A 15,464-nucleotide genomic window follows, 5' to 3' on the forward strand; every position below is an offset into this window, starting at 1 on the left:
TGGATTAATATCTAATTTTACATCTTCATTTACATGATGTGCAAAATTATCTTAAATATTTGTTATGGATGGAGTGGCTTTCCACCAATTTAGGCTTTTTTTTTTCATACAGGAGAATGTTAACAGAAATTGTAGCATAAATCATTGCCTTGTACAGTACCAGAAGGCGCATATAAAAACCCATATCTTTAGTGCACATATTTCCCATTAACCATAATCTATTAGTAATTGAAGTTCATTACAAATTCTTGTAGACTTTATTGCTATCATGCTGCATGACATAGTGAACCTGGCTTGCATAACAAGAAGTCCTTGCTGGGAAATATCCTATTAACAATGACAGTGCATTTGTCATTGTGATAATAAATCCAAAGCTGCCTGTAGATTATAAATTATTGTGGCGCCATTTCCACTGTTATAGTTTAAAAGTTTTGTCAGCACTTCCATTTTACCCCTGCTTTACGGGCAGTTATAACCTGACCATAAAAATCTGCAGGGAGCTGAATCCCAGTTTACAAGGTCTCAGCCCTAGAGCGCGTTTCTCCCCTCGGTAAGATTCATATTTCATCCACATAAAAACCTCTGAGGCAGAAGCTGTGTTTATGACAGATCTTTAGGTTCTACATTTGCATAGATTTTAATTGGAAAAAACCAGGCTATTTGTCAAGTTATTTGTCCATATTTCCAAAGATTGTGGCAAAATTTAAAAATTCATCGGGACAAAAAGATGGGAGCTGGGCTGAGCTAAGTGTTCACTGTTTTAGCACCTGAAAAAACCTCAGTCCTTATCTCCAGGTGCCACAGACTTTGGGAAGGCATTAAGCACACCCTGCTTCTCTTCAAAGGAGAAACTGAAGGGAAATGATGCTTCCAAATGCCCCACAAAGATGTTTTGAGGATTAATTACTAACACTGAAATTCTGGCATCCACTCAAGTCATCCTTCATCACGTCTATGCAATTCTTTCAGCTCTATATAGGTTTTAAGTGTTATTAAAAGAAAATTGCCATAGAGTTGAACTTTAAGCGTTAATTATGACTTGAGATATAAATGACATCAGGTCAAATCTTTCACAATTTAACTCTGTAATTGACTTCAGCTCTCTGCACCAAGGGATATCTATCTAGCTGAATGCATCTGTCTAACACATTTCTCAAGCGCCTATAGCAGTGCATCCAATTAGCTGGACTTAACCATTATGCCTCACCAGCTCCTAAATAGTGCAGGATGAAGCCTTCATTTCCCTGAAATCATTGGGAAAACTCCCTCCCACCAGCAAGGCCAGGTTTTCACATCATCCTGCAATACACGCTCTGTTTTTAACTACTGTTTTCATGGGGTGGAGAATGGATTTTGAAGTAAATATAATAATTCTCTTTTCACATCAACAATGTCTTTCATCTCACAATGCCCCAAATTACTTTAAAATCTTGATATGCAAAATCACTTCTCTTGCCACTGAGGTGCAGCAATCTCCTGGGTGAAATTCAGCAGCTGTTGGATGTTTCGTGGCACCATTTCACTGTGATTTGTGGTGGGGTGAGGAGGAGGTGACTGTTGGCAGTCACTGACAATGCCAAGGAGCAGAAAGCAATTTCCCAGGCTGGCACTGAGCAGGGGCACAGACACTAACAAGTCTCCAGCCAAAATTCCAGCCAGCTTCACCTCTTCCTTGGCAGTATAGAGTGGTGGGACATTGGGCTGGGACAATGGGATTGGCTCAGGATAAAGCCCAATGCCCACCCACCCTCCAGCACATCCAACAGCTCATGCTGGTGGTAGAACCAAAGCGAATGCAGAGCTGGATCTGATGGGTGTAAGGAAAAAGAAGTTGTATTTTCACATTAATGGAATATATCTCTTTCCATTCCCAGCTGGATATGAATGGTACTCAGCAGAGATCCATGAGTGTGTGGGTCCAACGTGGTACTTGTGTGAATCAGAATGGGGCTTTGTTCAAGAGGGGTGAAATGAGGACCAGAAAATATTATTACAACATATCACATATTTCTTACTCAGTTTTCTGTATTTTATCTGTAATATCAAATCTCGAGGCAAAGAAAACCAAAACCCAGTGAACACAGAAGTAAATGAATTAAAACCATGTCGTCCTTTCCCACTTTGAAATCTCTCAGTACATAGTTTTCCACTCACACAGACTATAAGGACCTTTGGGACTCTTAATGCTATAAATACATTTTGATACTTTTATAACCATGATTTTACAGAGGTCACAATGAGGTGTCATTTATTTTGGTGAGGGTAAGCAGGATATTTGCCAGCAGTTATAATCTCTTTGTTTTCTTAAATAAAATGAAATGACAGTATTTTAGAGGCAGTTTCAAGGATCTGGTGTGTTACAATGGATCCCGGAGAAGATGAATTACTGGCCAGTGTATAGGTGATCTTGCCAAAAATTAATAGCAATGCAATTTATCATACGCTTCTGTAATTTATCTCATGACCATGTATTAGATTAGATAAAGACAGAAAGACATGTGAATTGGATGGACTGCACTAATACTGAAAACTTACACCTGCTTTTATTGAGGCTGACAAGAAGATTTCTGTTGCCTGCATTGCAATCAGGATTTGGCTTCACATTTTTAATTTGCTTTGTAGTATGATCTTCTCCAGCAATGAGAAAAAAGCTAACTCGACATTAAAGTTTGTTGACCGCATCTATTTCTTATTCAATACAAATTTGTTCCATCATATAGTTCACATTCAATCAATTAAAAAATGTAAATCTAAAAAAAACCACCCACTTAGAAGCTTAAAAAGAAGAGCAATAAGCATCTGTGAAACTGCTGCAAACACCCATTACATGCTACACCATTTTCAAGGTAACAAACCAATAGTTTATTTTGTCCCCTTCCAACATAATCCATACTTCAAAATCCACTTTTCACACCAAATCGGTCTGTCTGGAAGACAAACAATCTGCAGCTCAGAGTGTTTACCTACAACAGCAAAAAGATGTGCTACACTGCCTTCAAATTCAGGAATACCATCAGCTACCTTCTTCAGGCTCGTCGCGAGCCAGTGATTGATATCTGTTCTTTTGCATTGCTTTCCTCTCATATCTCTTTGTCCTGCTGCTATAATCGATCACAGATTTTTCCATCAGGCTCCATGTCAGATTAGGATAGTGAACATGACTGGCTTAGGACAAACTGCTTCAAAGTGCACCGAGGCAAGCTCGGGAGTCAAACCACTCTAACAATGACGGTTTTGGGCATGTCCATGAAGATAGTGCAACAGCAGAAAGTCAGTAATATGCTTTTATGGTAAGGGTTAGGAATTGCTCCTCTCTATGAAGCCTGCTGTGATCACACTGTGGGGCTGGTATTTTAAGTGAGGAGCAATGCCCAGGTCATCGTTTTCCTGATTCAGGAATAAATTCCAGCTTAGGAGTCAATGGATGTATCTGCAGGATCTGCACATACATTCTGTCTGAGGCTGGAGTTGCAAAGTCACATGTAGCTTTCTTGCTTCGTGCTTTATGTGTGCTATCAAGAGCTGTAAGGAGTGAAAGCCCAACAACTTTCTCTGCTCTGCATAGAAATAGATTTTAAAGATTCACTGTGACTGGTCTTCCCAGGAAAGCTAAACTATCAATCCCTTACTTTAAAAGCTCTCTGGGGGATTACTGCTTGTTTTTATAGTACCTAGCACAATTGAGTCTTCATCTTGGTCGGTGGTTTTAAGTGCATCTGTTGTATAAATAACAAATTTATTTTTTTTTATGTGAAGAACAGGGCATTATTTAGGGAAGAGGACTCTAAGGATTTGATACAAATTTGGATCAGTGATCTTGGATGAGTTGACTGGCAGCAATTGCCTCCCCCATGGCTGCAGTTGCTCAGATCTATAAATCCTGAGAACGAAGTTGCTCTTCCTATGGCAGCTGGGTGACCTCTGGGACTCCTGGAAGAGGAACAGATGTTAAACCTTTACATGGGTTCAAGAGAAGACAAGAACATGGTGGATGAGAAGTATTTTGAGGAGGAACATCCAGTGTCCAGCACATGAGGTCCCTGAGCTTAAATAGGTGCAAAAATACTAAGGAAAACTATCACAAGTGCTGGCCCTGTATATATAAGATGTGTAGGATACTGTCCCCTGGCTCCCTATCTGTGACCACAGCTGGAGAAACACTAAATAAATAATCATGATAATCCAAAGATTTAGAATTTATTGTTGTCCAAGCTGAAATACCCATCACTGGAGATACTATACGTGACATCATGGCACAGAAGTGCTGCTACTCATTTGACACACTAAACCTCTTCTTCTGGAATTTCATTCTTTTTTCCTAATAATGACTGACATCTAAGCTAAGGGCAAGTACTAGGCCACTGAAAGCAGCGGTTGCACAGCCCATAGGAGCATGAACTCTGACAACCTGCATTTAATCCCAGGGAAGACACAGGCAGTGGTGCGTTAGTGTAATGCTCTTAAATTCTGAGTAAAAGGCTTTTTGCTGTGCCTGTATAAAAAAACAGGTACTCTTGGATGTTGCCATGTTAGAGCAGATGCTAAGAGTGCCTGAATTACAGTTTTCTGGAAAACAAAACCTGAGAAAGCTCGAGACCGAGCAGACACAGAATATTTCCATTAGCAGCTATTACTGAGACTGGGATCTTTCCTGGAATAGGTCAGGTGAACTGTTGCTCAGGTGGATGTACTGCCAGGGCAGAGGGCAAACTATGAGGTAAGTACTCAGGTGCCTATGGGCTGCTGTAACACCGTGTGCCTGGCAGTAGGTAATGGTATGGTGAGAAAAAAAATATGGTTGCAAAAACCCCAAACAAGTAAAATCTTGTAGTATGCTAAAGACAGAGGCTTTTCAGCACAGACTTTACAGTATTCTGGGTCCTACAGCTCCTGGCTACTCTCTTTTTTCCCTTGTAGAAGTTTAGAGGTTGTGCCTGAGGACAGCTGCCCTAAGGCAGAAACTGGGGTCTGCTGGAAGGCAAAGGATGATGGCTAAAGAAATTTGGAGTTTCTTAACTTGCAGATGAACCTCAGTCCACCCGACTGAACAGCTGATTTAAACCCTTGGGTAGGTAACCCACACAGCAGGAAAGGTTAACCCAGACGACTAAGAGAAACCTCATTCTGGCATGATTTATAGAGAGGGTATGACTGCCCTGTATCAAGAAAGGGACACAGATGCCATGGTTTACTGTTCAAATGGCTTGTCGGTGTGTAAGGTCATTCATCACACATGGCTTTGGACTCCCAGGCCAATACATATAAAAGTCTGTCTCACAACAGGCACAGCCTTTTCAGCTCCCATCTGCCCACAGCAGCCCTCCCAACGTTGCTAATTACAAACCTGCACGTTACTGTATTGGCTACAACTCTCCTCAAAGCCACGGTCACACTGATGTGACCCAAGGGTGGATTGTGTTAATGAACAAAAACAGTGCTCCACTTAAGAGCCTGTTTCAAAGCCCAGAAGTTATAAACTGGACAACCACACTCCCACTTGGAAGGCAGAGTTGCTCTAAGACTGCTTTATTTGTTTCAATTTTTTTGTTATAATTCTGTTTTTCATGGATATGTGGCAGCATGTCTTCACTAACATGCATGGAGTAGCTCAGTTTCTTTTGCAGGCAAAAAAAGAAGATAAAAAATAGACATACAGAGAAGACAAGAGACATGAGCTTGAAAGGGACCCCAGGAGGAGCAAAGCTGGTGCTGTGACTGGGCTGCAGTGCAGGAGAGGCTGAGAATTCCAGGTCTTCCCAGAACAGGTGTGAGAGGGGAAGTGGCACTCTCAGGGAAGAGTTTCCTCTCAGCTGTTATGAAAAGCATGAAAAGCAATTAAAACAACCTAAAAATAGGAAGGTCTCTTCCTCTTTTTTTTTTTTTTATTTTTTTCAGAGTACACTTCTGTGCTCCCAAGGCTCTTGCTGACCTAGATAGAGGTAGGGGGACATGTCTGGCCTAATGCACAGGCAAAAGTTACTCTGTTTGTTAACCAGGGACATGCACTGAGGCAGCAGTCAGCAGCACAAACCCTCAGGGGAGCCCAGGGGCTCAGGCTGTAGCTCTGGGCAGTGAGGTGCCCTGGGGCCGTGCCAGGAGCTGCCCACACCCGCTGAGAATGGAGAACATTCTGACAATGGTTAAACCTCACCAGTTTTAGGACAGAAGTGTTTATTCTGGTCACTAGGCACCTTCATGCCCAGGCGATTGATAAAGCTTCTGCTGGAACTGGGGGGAGTCAGGCAGCACGAGGTGACTGGTGCTTTGAATCACCTTCAGTGCTGATTGTACCAAGAGAGAGGGCAGGGGAGCCGAACTGGAGGGAGACAGTGCAGCCTCACCTCTGAGTGCATGTGCTTCACATATGAGAAACCTTTTCCTTGTGTTCTCCATGTGATTTGAGGAGGTTTGTGAGCCAAATCCCCCCACTGCGAGGTCCTCACTGCAGCACAGTGGCACTCAGGGCACACACACGGGAACGCACAGCACTGGTCCCACCAGTAGCTACCACGCCAAACAGCCTGATTTTAACTTACTTTATTGGAAGAAACAGATAGCTCCAGTCTTAGATACAAGATCTCAGTCACCTAATGCTTTTCAGTCATGAACCTCATGCTGAGAGCTGCCTCTCTGGAGCTCTAGCTGTGCACGCTCACTTGAGAGCAGAGAAAATAGAGGTGGTGTCCTTTTGAGGATCTGGAGAGGGCTTGAGCTGGAGCTTGTCACTGTTGTGGTTTTAACCTCAGTAACAGGTAAATCAGCAGGCAAGAAGGAAAGGGAGAGAGGGCTATGGCACCCAGCCAGGGCCATGTAGTGATGCACACCCAAACACTTATCCCTCCTCCAAATGGTGGGCGAAACCACCGCAGTAGTTGGGAGCTGTAAGAGTACAATGAGGTGTCTGCAATTCATGTAAAAATAGCAACTTTTGCCCACCAAGTGCTACACCACTGCCAAAGGCTTCGTAGGCTCACAGCCATGGTGAGTTTTCGGGGTGGGATTAGAGAACAGTAGGCATTCAAAAATGAGCTTAGGATGCCTGGAAAGGAAATTTGGTGAGTGCTCGTCTTAAAAAAATTCCGATTGTACCAACAGTGTTTACATAAAAGGAGTAGGGAATAGGAATTTGTGTAATGGAGTTCTAATTATAATTCCTTTTGTTTTCCTAAAGAACATTAAAAAGCCATGACGTGACCAATGACTCAAGCCTAAAAAATACTTCCAATTTGATTTTTATACTCACTGTGGCCCCTTGTTAATTTATAGCTAGTGAAATAATAAACAAAACCGATATTCTCATTTGCATCTAACACTATAAAAGTAGTAATTTTTAAAAAGTTACCTAGAATCAGTGCAAAGCTTTGTTTTCTGTCATTAACATATTTAAGTCCAGCTTAGGTAAGGTTTCTTTCTGAAACACACATTTAGTTAAAAGCCATTTAGTGCCCATAACCATTCTGCTGCTCTCAAAATATGATGCCCTCCCAAGCCAGAGCTAACCTGTGCATATGAAATGAGTTCAGTTTAATGTTGTGTTAAAAGAGTTTGGTCTCTGGAGCAGTCACTCTGCTTAATAACATGTAATCATATGCCTTCTATTTAGTTTTCATTTAACTTGCCCCATACAAGCAATGAATCCTGTTTAATTAAATGTTCTTTTAAACAGTGAAATGACACTGGTTCGTATTTTAAAAAATCTATACGCCACAGGGCACCCTCAAGACACAAAATCCTAATAAAGAGGATGTAAGATGTACAGCTAATATTACAGAGCAAGTTTGACATTTGGAGGGTAATTTAGTGAACCAAGTGCTTCCTTACAGGCTTCACACAGGAGCACAGTGGCTGCACTGCCATTTATAGAAGATGAAGAGCCATGTTTGTAATAATGCTAATAAACAGCTAATCTGAAAATTAGACTAGCATGTGGCAAAGGGATGTTGTGCATGTATAATAAAATGCTGCTCAGCAGCAGGATGAAGGCTGTCAGCAGATGCTGAATTCCAGCCACGGTGTTCAGCAGCAGTCTGGGGTGGCTGGGCAAGGCTTGGACTCCTGCACCCCACGAGTCCCCAGGCTGCACACTGCTATTTCTAGGGGATGGTAATGAGGTGTAGGAAAGGGGCACTAACTCTGTTAGGTGCCCCCAACAGAGCTTAAAATAGCTGTGAAGTCCTGACACTCAAGAGAATGGCTTTAAGTTCAACAAGGGCTTAGTTCTCATCCCCATAAGGGGTGAGAATGGGTCTTAAGTGTTTGAGGTCAGGTTGGACAGGGCTTGGAGCAGCTTGGTCTAGTGGAAGGTATCCCTGCCCATAGCAGAGGGGTTGGAATGATGTGGCCTTGAAGGTCCCTTCTAACCAAAACCATTCTATGATTGACCAAGCATCCCTTTTTTGTTTTTCTTTTCTCTGATAATTTAAACCTGGCCAAGAAGTAATTTAGCTCTTCTGGTTTTTTTCCGTGGAAGAGGTAAATGAGGTAGAAAGGAGTGGTAAATGTTTATTTTTCTCCTTTAGAAGAATCAGGACCTTTAATAAAGTAAGTATTAGGGCAATGAAGAAATAAACACTGAAAATGTCTCACCCATTACTAAAATGAAAGTGCTTGCTAATATATGCAGTGCACCTGGAAATGCCCATTCCAGTAATTACAAAAGGGAAAAACACCAGGGAAACAGGCAAGCATGAAGACAATAGCCATTAGAAACAATATTAAATTAAGCATGCCTTTTGAGATTTACAAATTCACTGATTAAATTGTGCATTACAAACCCTGCCTTGACTTCACTTAGCTGGAGTCCTGGAGCGAACCTGCAAAATTCGAAAACAGCCTCTTGTTTTGCATTGAGCTGAAGTCAAGGCTGTTCCTAACTTTGCTTAGGCCTGGTTGGTTTTTTTTTTTAAAGATGCAAAAAATAACCTTTTCCCCCTCCCAGATTCCAGCTGGCAGAAGGCATCACACTCCTCCAGTCTGAGCAAAACAAGGGCAGAAAAAGGGCACTTCATGCCATGCAGCATTAAACTTGGCAAATGGCATAAAGCCCATCAAAATCAGCAGGAACCTTCTCATTGACCGAACAGCCCTTGAGTGTGGCCACCAGTGAGCATCTGGGTGAATTTGGCCACGCAAGTCCCTGTGTGCATCCAGGACAGGGAGCTCCATATTTCCCCAGGGAGCCCCTTCCCACCCAACTATGGGACAGGGCAACTTCCTACACTGCATTTTGGCAAGAATGCCTTTCACTATGGGGCAGAGCCAACAGGCAGGAGGATTAAGTGATTCCTGTCCCTCAGATATTCCTAGACAAGGGACAGCTCCCAGGGTAACAACTGTGAGGCATGGCTCTCTCAAGGCACTCACAACCCTGTGGATGTTTGAGTGTTTGTGCAAAGAAAGGGTGGAACTGAGAACAAGATATGATCTTACCAGTGACAAAAGTGTATCCTCTTCCAGAGACATGAGAAATGAGTGAGAACAAGGTTATTAATATGTTTCTTGGAGTGCAGGGTTGTTTATAACCATTTTCCTATCATTGATGAGATTTTCAGGGCTAATGGAAACTCTCCCACTTTCTCCTGTTCTCTGGGAGATATCCTGAAATTGATTGTGGAAGCCAGCAGCCACTTCCATTTGATTTTGTGTCATTAAACATTAAAAACCATGTGCAGCTTTCATAGAGTTCTTTCTGCTGGAAAGTGGGCTATCAATCCACCGGTGATACCAGTTTGTTGCTAAAACCATGGGTTGCCTGGGAGAGGGATAAAATTGTTAGAAAACTCTTTTGAAGCTAAGATTTTCTTGTAAAAACACATAGCACTTAGCCTGTACTCCTTCTAAAACCTGGGAGATAGGCAGCTATTTAATATTTCCAGCTTTCAGCTTTATTTAGTGGAAAAGGAAAAGCTAAAGGGAGATCACTAATTTCTCCTTCTATCCACCCAGCCCCTCCCTGCTTTTCCCTAGGCAATGAGGTGCGTCTTTGTTCTTAGGGAACCTCCTATAATACTTCCTCCTCCTGTTCCCTCAAAGATTTCCAGTGAGCCAGAAAGAAATAGAACCTTTGAGAAGTCTTTGCTCCCAGGATAGCAGAAGTTGAAGGCTCCTTCCCTGTTTCTCAGTTCATTCCCTCCATACAACCAATCTGGAGGCAATCGGCACGGTGCAGATGGAAATTCCCACTGTAGCTGTTGACGGGCAGTGGGAGGCATTGAGCTCCAATGCAGTTGCAGGCTGAAGGACTTGTACCTGCTGCTGATCACAGTGAGGGATCTCCAGAGACATATTTTGGGAATACAGATATGCAAATGAGTCCTTTCCAAAAACCCAGGGAGGTCTGTGAGAAGTGAATTCGGGATAACTCCATCCCTGTCATACCTTAACAACAGACCTCTGTAGTCTGAAGCTGACAGAAGACCAAGAGAAAACTGAAGTCTCACAGATCCTTTTCTCTCCCTATACGCATCAAGGGCCCTGTGAACCTGTCCCACAGCTTTGCAAGTCACATTTCCATTAGCTGTGCCAAAACCCCAGAGCACTGATGGAATGCTGAGGGGCCTATGGTTAGATGACAAATGGCAGGACCAGCCACCTTGAATGCTGCTTTGCTCAGATCACAGAATCACAGAATATTCAGAGTTGGAAGGAACCCACAAAGATCATCAAGTCCAACTCCTAAGTGAATGGCCCATACAGGGACCAAACCCACAAAGTAGGAATTTTTAGCACCGTGCTCTAACCAACAAAGCTAATCTCAGGGTATATGTCCTGGATACAGATGGAAAAGCACTCTGACTGAGGGACTGTTCCTGCAGGGAGCACGTTCAAGAGGACAGCTTTTGTGCACCATTTCCGGCTTTGTAATTAAGTCTGGAATAACCCGTAAAGTGACACATAACATATTAAACACCTTCTGTGTCCTAGGAAGTGCAAACTGGGTGTTGCAAATGGAGGCTCATATGGCCCAGCTGCCTCAGGCCATATGGTCACTCTGCTCCTTGCTGTGCCCTGGTGTGTTTGGAAGAGCAGCAGGGCAGCAGTCGGGATGCCCGTGTGGACAAGGAGCAGTGACACATGTGAGGGTGACAGTGATGGTGATCGGACAGGGCCCTGCTCAACGTGCTTTCTCTGTCAGTGTTTGTGGACTTGGTTCAACCACTCAATTTGTGATATGTAGAGCAGCCAAAATAATTCTCTGCAAAATAAAGAGCTGAGAGCAGATGAAAATAGAGCTAATAATACAGTCATTAGGAAGAGAGCCAAAGCCCAAATTGCAGTGTGGAGTGTGAAAGGAGAAGTCAGAGAAGGGAGATGACTGTGCTGCACAGGGGACAAAAATACACCCCCAAATAGCAGCTGTCTACAGCAAAGGGACAGCAAGAGGCTGTGTGGCCAGATCTGTTGCCTTGGCACAGGACATCATCCCAGCAGCATGGTACTTGAGTACTGGGCAGGTTGTTCATGGCCTTGTCTTTTGGGCAACAGCTCGTTGAGATACAGCATCAGGCAGAGAAGGAACATCTCACACCATAGCTTGTGTCACCTGGGACCACCACCCCACTCTTACAGATGTGCAAGACACATCCATGAATGAGACATTTGCTGTCACCAACATGCGTCACAATTGAGACAACTATAGCTGGATGTTTCAAAACAGCAAAATGACAGTCCAGAAGGGTTGGAGGTGGTGATGAAAAATCATTCCCAGTCCTTGGATGGGCATCAATAACTGCAGTGTAGAGTGTGTGGCTGGTTTGTCCTGTCCTGTCCTGTCCTGTGGAGGCTACAGTCCTGCAAGCAGAGCTTAGCCTTGTGTTTCCTAAGGCAGGCACAACCTCAGAAGTGGTTAACAGCAGCAGAGCAGTCAGGGATATTTTACTGCCATCTGCTTGATAGTCAGTGTTTCTGACCCATCTAAGGTCAGACAGTGTATTTCTTTTTACCCTCAGGTAAAATCTAATGATAATGGAGCCTCTCAACTGGCCATTCACAGCACCTATTTAAGGCTGCTTAAAGAGGCTGTGAAACTGCATGTCCTTAAAGAGAAAAATTCAAGTGCCTTTTTGTGCCAAGTGCTCTTCGGTTTAGACCAACCTTCAACTTGAAATGGGAGGAAAGTCCTTCCAGAGAACAACAAGAGGGCAATTAAATACACACTTCATAGAATTGTAGAATAGTTTGGGTTCAAAGGGACCATAAAGATCATATTGTTCCAACCCCCCCTGCCATGGGCAGGGACACCTTCAACTCCACTATCCCAGGTTGCTCAAAGCTCTACTCAACCTGGCCTTGAACACTTCGAGGGATGGAGCAGCTACAGCTTCTCTGGGCAACATGTACCAGAGCCTCACCACCCTCACAGGGAAGAATTTCTTCCTGATATCTCATCTAACCCTACCTTCTGTCAGTTTGAAGACATTCCCCTTGTCATGTCACTCCATGCCATTGTCCAAAGACTCTCTACAGCTCTCCTGTAGCTCCTTTAGGTACTGGAAGGGGCTCTAAGGTTTCCTGGAGCTTTCCCTTCTTCAGGCCAAACACTCCCAACTCTCTCAGTCTGTCTCCATAGCAGAGGGGCTCCAAACTTCTGAGCATCTTCATGGCTCTTCTATGGATTTGCTCCAAGAGGTCCACGTCCTTCTTTTGTTGAGGGCCCCACAGCTGGATGCAGAAATCCAGGTGGGGTGTCACGAGAGTGGAGTAGAGGGGCAGATTCACCTCCTTTGATCTGCTGTTCTCGCTCCTTTTGTTCAGCCCAGGACACCATTGGCTTTCAGGGCTGGAAGTGCACATTGCTGAATCCTACTGAGCTTCTCATCAGCCAATACTTGTTTATATAACATCCTTCTGCCCAAGATGATCAAGGCAATTCTCCTTTATATGACCATTTCTGCTGTAATTAAAATGCTGTGGAGCAAACGATGCAAGCCCACACTTCAGAAGTATTGACTGGAATGATTTTTCTCCACTCTTCTTGCCATCAGCTTTCTCAGGTGGTTCGAGTCTAGTCTGTTGCATTCTTAAAATGAGAAAAAAAATATCCTGATTTCTTAATCACATATTACAGAACAATTGTGATTTCCCTCAGTATCTCCCTATACCTCTAGGGAAATAAAGTCTAGGCCAATTTCTCGCATCTCTCTTTCCTATTCCCCCATGTAAACTGAGGTGGAGAGTTTATTTAGTGGTGTGGAAATGTCCACAACTTCAATAATTTTTGCCTGCTTTGTTCTCTTATTGCTGGAGGAAAACTGTTAAAGGATTTTTGGTTTTCTCTCTCTCTTTGTTTTTTTAAGTAACATCATGAACCTAAGAAAATTTTTCTAAAAAAATTTCTGTTACAATTAACACCTAAAATTGCAGTAACAGAAAGAAATATTAGATATATTCACACTCCCTTGATTTTCTCTGTTCCCTTGAAGTTGTCAAAATTTCAACCTGTGTTAGGAATTTTCCTGTTTAGCTGGGGCACTCATGTGGCCTCTGCCAGAAGTTTTTTATCTTCTCACAAAAGTTTAGGCTAGAGAAATAATTTTCTCTCCATAATATTAGTGAAGGATCAAGATGGAGACTCTTGAACCAGATTTTTAAAATCATTGGGGTGCCTAAACCTGAGGGCAAAAATTAAATAGCAGTTTCAAGAGCTCACATTTTGTGAAACCAAGAGGAGTTAGTTACTATTTTTTAATCTTTAAGTACCTGAATATCTCCAGAGCCTGCATCTTTCCCCCTGAAGCCTGTGCAGGTTGAACATGCACTCCCAGCTCTGGTCCAAAGTGAGGACTGAGTGCATATCCAATGGTGAACATAGCTAACATAGAGAAACACCTCCAGAAAAGCACAGAAGAGTGATGAGGGTAATGAAGCCGATGCTACGAGGATGCTGTCACGTGTCACACTGTGTGCCCGTGCAGAAAAGGTCCATCTTTGCCAGGGTGGCAAAAGTGGCTCTTCTAAATAGATGCTCTGGATGAGCTGAATCAGGCAGAAGGATTCCCCTCTTCCCTCTTCATTCCTTGTACAATGCAAAGCAGGAGATACCTATGCCAAACCATTTCATTTCTTCCAGTTTTACTGCCAGCCTTCGGGCTGCCTCATTCTGGACCTGCTGCAATCCAATCTGCTCTTGCTAATACCTCAAATATAATATTTATAACAGCCCAGGTTGAACCAAGGGCTACTTGCACTGACAGATGTCACAAGCTATATCTCTCCTTTCCTTTTTATTGTTTGGTAGCTTCTGGCAAAGAGGGAGAGGATCTGGTAATGAAATGCTCCTTCTCTGCTTCAAAAGCACAGGAATATTTTGCTGTGCTGCCTATTATTCGTGGGGGAGTCATCAAGAGGTAGCTGTCTGGTTATCAATGTGTTATGGAAGGGCAGGATATATGATGGCAGTGGATAAGATATATTTCTGATTAAATTATTGAGCAGCGAACGCATATGAAATTTTGTACTTGTGGTTTTGAGGATGGGCAAATGTGCAACACTGCGGACAGAGGGACCTTATTCTATAACAGGGGGGTAAAATCATTCCTTTGTAACTAAAGCTAATGAGTTCTGCAGGACTATAAATAGGTGTGGAGCTGTTTTGCAGATAAAGCATCTCTTTGATACCTTGCTACGGCAGAGCAACAGGGAAAATTCTGCAGGGGACAATCTTGGCAGATGGTTGGACCAGGAGACCTGCTCAACGTTTTCCATGTCTAGTTTTCATGATTTATACAACAATACCCCTTGAAAAATCGGTTCTGAGAGGACTTTACCGTTCTATGATAATTCACTGTACTTGATAGAAAAAACTCAACCAATATAAATATGTATATTCCCTATGTTTGGAGCTTTAAGTCTAGCTTCAGTTTTTCGACTTTCTTGTCTAGAACCACATGGAGATTTTGTAAGATGGCTGATTAAACACTTTTCCATGGGAATAATAGTGATTTTGGGGGGAGAAGTGAGAATGGTCAGAGGGAAAGAAGAGGGGTGATGAAGACAGTCAGGGACCCTCCGCCCTGCATTGCACAGGAACTGAGCTCAGTCTCTGGTACAGACCAGACTGAGGAAGTGTTCAGTATCTGCTACCCTGGACATTAGCCACAGGCACTAGGTCACTTATTGTCTCTCTCTGAGGAAGAAGGACCTATTTTCACCAATCACAGAATGAGAAAGGTGATGAAATACCAAAACCAGATGTTGGAAAGAAAATAGCTTTCCTTCAAGCTGCATTCAAGTGCCTTGGGGGAGACAATCCTCTTTCTAAGAGAAGTCTGAATCAAGGGGGAAAATAACATCCAAAGGGAGCAAAAGGCTTCAGGGCAAATTTTTTTGCTCAGTACAACTCAAAGTTTAATGTTGCTGGCACCGGGAGAGTTTTACATTGCTCTGTTATGAGCCATTGCTCCAAATGGCAGAGCTATGGGACACAGCTGCTGTCCAAGGGTAGCATTTTCCAGAAGCGAAGATGG

General features: G+C 43.1%; 1 protein-coding gene across 1 annotated transcript in view; it reads left to right on the top strand.

Annotated features, from left to right (window-relative positions):
* HNMT (histamine N-methyltransferase) overlaps window positions 1–15,464 on the top strand; it is a 65,476-nt gene that overhangs the window by 18,194 nt on the left and 31,818 nt on the right. The gene's annotated exons all lie outside the window — the stretch shown is intronic.

Source organism: Lepidothrix coronata, unplaced genomic scaffold, assembly GCF_001604755.1.
Source record: "Lepidothrix coronata isolate B3197 unplaced genomic scaffold, Lepidothrix_coronata-1.0 Scaffold175, whole genome shotgun sequence".
NCBI classification, from domain to species: domain Eukaryota; kingdom Metazoa; phylum Chordata; class Aves; order Passeriformes; family Pipridae; genus Lepidothrix; species Lepidothrix coronata.